Below are 4,364 nucleotides of genomic sequence, written 5' to 3'. Positions count from 1 at the left end.
TTCCTTCTTTCTATTTTGTGGTTTGGTCAATTAGGTTAGTTTTTATTTTATTAAATGTGATTTTAAGTAACTTAGTTAAGTCTTTAGGATTTGGTTAGGGAGGGACCCCAGTCAGGCTAATTGACTCCTCTCTATTCTAGTTCTGACTGCCAGTTAAGATCTATTTTTAGCAGTTTGATGGCGTATGGGGATTTATGTTAGATTTTTTATTTTGGATTGGAGTTGGACCCAGACCCAGGTCAAAATACTATAAATAGATGTTTGAGTTCCCTTTTGAGAGTCATGAAATTTATGAATTGACTTTCCTCTCTATCTTTCTCTTTGGACATCCCCTCTCTCTTTATCTTTCTCTTTTTCCTCTCCGATCTCTCTCCGATCCACGTAAAGACCAGACCCTCAAGGGTTGATTGTTCACCCCCATCGAAAGGCCCATGCTTTTTATACGTCCCGACCATGAGACTTGCTTCCCACCAAACCCGTCGACATTGCTGCATTGCAGATCATGTGTCTGAGTTACAAAAATGTGAGAGACACCATCCCAACCTGGTATAGACTTCTCAGCTACCCCTAAGATCCATTTTTAACCTTAGATTCACTTTCCTCTAATTTCTAAAACCCGAAAACCAAAACTGCACCTTACCGAGTACCCTATTTGCCTAAACCAAGTTCTCCTGACCTCTTGCAGTCTCTCCCTCTGTCCATCATATATTTATCACAAACTTTTCCTCACATTTCTAGACCACCCTAGAGCCCCTAGACCAGGTCCCACCTAAATTAGCTGTTTTAGCCTCATTCTCACCCATACCACCTCCTTTGCCACAATGAGAAACCTATGTCATCTCCATCACTGTGTCAACCAGGGTACATACCCTAGGACACCCAAGCTACAAGTCTAAAGGTGAAAATACCATAGGTTATGTCATGCCTCACCTTGACTCAAGATTTTTTTTAAATTTTTGACACAACAGAAGATTTTTTTTAATCAATTTAAAACTATCACCAAACGTGGGCACATCACAGAGATAGAATCAAACCATTACAATTCGAATATCATAAAATGATTTAATTTACTTCATAAATAAAATTTTAGAATTTATAGACAAACAAAAATATAGAAGAGTACAGTCCAATTCAACATAACAGTCCTTGTATGCATCGATATCCATTCATTTACTCCCGCATAGCTAAAAAGTGAAAAAAAACAGAATATGAGACACATCATGTCTCAACACAATTCTGCATACCCTTACTAGGTTTCAAAAAACAAACAATACAAGAAATAGTGGTTACTGTTTAACCTACGTAATCTTTACATCATCCTATGATGATGTAAGCAAAAAAATCATACATAAAATGCACACATTCTTTGATGCATACATAAACAAATCATTCACGCATATATATATATATATATATATATATATATATATATATATATATATATATATATATATATATATATATTTGGGACCATCCGATCATATCTATCGATGGTTCATAGAAGACTGATTCGATCAATCCAAAAATAAGGGTTGGTCGAACACATTTCTCATATATATCATGTCAAACTGTTCATTCAACCTATTGATCTTTCGATCAATAATTGAGTTTTCTGCTCAATGTGGTAAAATATTTTTTGAAGATCTTACACGTTTTGATCGAGATGATCGACATATGCTTCAATAGATTCTCCAAGATTGCTCTTTAAAATGTGCGCTATCATGATCATAGAGTGGACTATATCAGGCTCTGATACCACTTGATGAAAATCGATTGCCTGATTTGTAAAAAACTGTGATCTACACTATCAACTATAAAAAAAAATAATGATTAAGGTTTAGAGAGAAAAGGAAGAAGAAGAAATCAAGTTTCATGTAACGCCTCGAATTTCTAAAACAAAACTTGGTAAAAAATTCATGATTTTTTTTCTTTGCAGCAAAATTTAGAAAAGGTCTTTAGCAGCGAAAATATATGATAGGTTGGTTTTAGAAGATGCCAGACAAGTTACAGGTATGTGGCCAAACACTCATTGACCACCAAAGTATTCCATTTACGTAAACCAAAATGAGTTATTTATTACAAACAACACTGCTTGGTAAAACAGTATTCTATAAAACTGGTTTTATAAATGAAATGTCCAACATAGTTTGGAGAAATGATGAGGTTTAAACCAAAATCAGATTTGACCTAGTTTAGGCCCAATTGGGTTTAAACCTATCACAAGTGTGTTAGGCTAGGTCAGATGGGTTGGACCTAGTCAAGAAAATGGTAGAGGAGGTCAAGCAGTTAGGGCTAAGGGGTTTTGTCACAATTGGGTTCAGTTTAGGTCAGGTGGGTCCAAGCTAACCTCAAGTAGGCTCAATCTATGTCAAGTGGACTTGACCTAGGCTAAAACCAAAATAAAGAAAGAGAGAGAAAGGCTAACCTGGTAGGTCAAGTTGACTTGACCCAACTAGGCTAGGTAGGTCCAAGCTCGTTGCAAGTGGGCGTGGTATAGGCTAGAACTAAGAGAGAGGGGAGATAGAGACTAGAGAGAGAAAGAGGATAGAGAGGGGGGGGCAATTTTTCTAAGGGGTTTCTCCTTCTATTTATAGAAAAAAATGGATCTTGGATCCACATGAGGTTTGGTTCTGATCCAGATGTCTCACCTGATCCAAGGTCCAGACTTAATGACAAAGTAACTAAATAACATCTATGTCCTTGTGGGGCCTACTTAATAATTCTATGAGTTATTTGTGTGGGTCCTACAAGATATTTTTGGTAAAATATTTTTACGGGGCCTGCATATTTTTGGGGTTTTGTCGATAGTTTTTGCGAAAAAATGTGAGTACACTATTTTCTTCATATCGACTAGAGGAAGCGGATTGACTCTGCGAAATCTCCTAATTTTGTCTAGAGAGTGAGTTATGGCTCCCTAACTATTTGAGTGTATATCTCTGGGGATATATACGTCATAAGTATAATTGGCTCAATGAAATTCGTTTGTTTCATATTTTGGGTTAATAGTTAGTTTTACATAAAATATATTTTAGTTTTGTTCAGAATTTTTATTGAAAAATTATGGGTCTTAATTAATCAACCAAACTAATTATAAAGCCCTCAAAATATAGTATTTATACTTGAAAAGAAAACTCTAATCATACGACAAATTTCAAGTAGATCCGAAATCCAAACACAACCCAAAAATAAATGGACCTATATTAGATCTAAATGGATTATATAACTTGTACTCTTCCCGCCTCTTCTTGTCTTTATCTTCTTTGTGGATCGACTCAGATCTGGTTTTGCTCTTGCCCCATTCTAAATAAAGTAAAAGTAAGAAGAATATTAGTTCTATGATCTATTTGGATCTAGTTTAAGTTCAGTTTTTTGGATTGTATTTGGATTTCAGATATATCCAAAATTCATTGTAGGATTAGGGTTTTCTTTTCAAGTATAAATACTATATTTTGAGTGCTTTGTAATTAATAAAAAAATTATGCCTAAAAAATTTACCAAGGCATTGGGCCATTGATTATTCAAATACTATAAAAAGTTGCCCACATGTAAGAATTGCCCCGAGAATTTTAACTACTTATAAAACACATAAAAATTAAAACTTTTTTTATTGAAATAATCATCAGTAGAAACATTTTTAACTTTGGTTCAAAACCTTAGGCGAGTTACATTCCACACAACAACCATTATACTGAATTTAAATACGGATAACCTTTTGCATAAAAATACTGTAACCCAATAAATGATAATATTTTTAATGACATGTATCTGAATTAAGTGTCTGAGAATGGAAAATGATTGGCTCATCGATGCCATCGCAACATCCTTCATCCGCAGCTAAACTTGTAATTACCTATATGCCCATAAAAGGGGTTAGACTCATGAAAGTCTAGTAAGTTTACACCAGAACACATGTAGTACATTAATGACAACATAATCTATTTAATCATATATTCATGATATATATCCATCATGGTACATAGACATGATATATTTCAATATGGAAAATATAATGCATTTAATAGTAGCATGAATAAGTAGGCGTGATGTGTCATTCACTTAATAAGTTAATATATTTGTTTATAGGCGTGATGTGTTATTCACCTAATATATCAACATATTCATTCAAATTATATCGTGATCTATAGTCGTTATGAATTCAACATGTAATCATGTAAAATAATTAGAGTACAACTAAATTCATAGATTAACAACTGACTATCTCAACCAGCTTATTTGATCATCACAATCTATCACAATCAATATATTTAACCTATTCACACTCACCAAGATTTACCATATATTGAAACAAGTTTCTCGTCAGATTACCTGGTCTTGAAAATATACCTCCTCATAGGCTTGTCCTT

Source organism: Nuphar pumila, chromosome 14 (genome assembly GCF_984573655.1).
Source record: "Nuphar pumila chromosome 14, dmNupPumi1.hap1.1, whole genome shotgun sequence".
NCBI lineage: Eukaryota > Viridiplantae > Streptophyta > Magnoliopsida > Nymphaeales > Nymphaeaceae > Nuphar > Nuphar pumila.
This window is presented reverse-complemented; position numbering follows the sequence as displayed.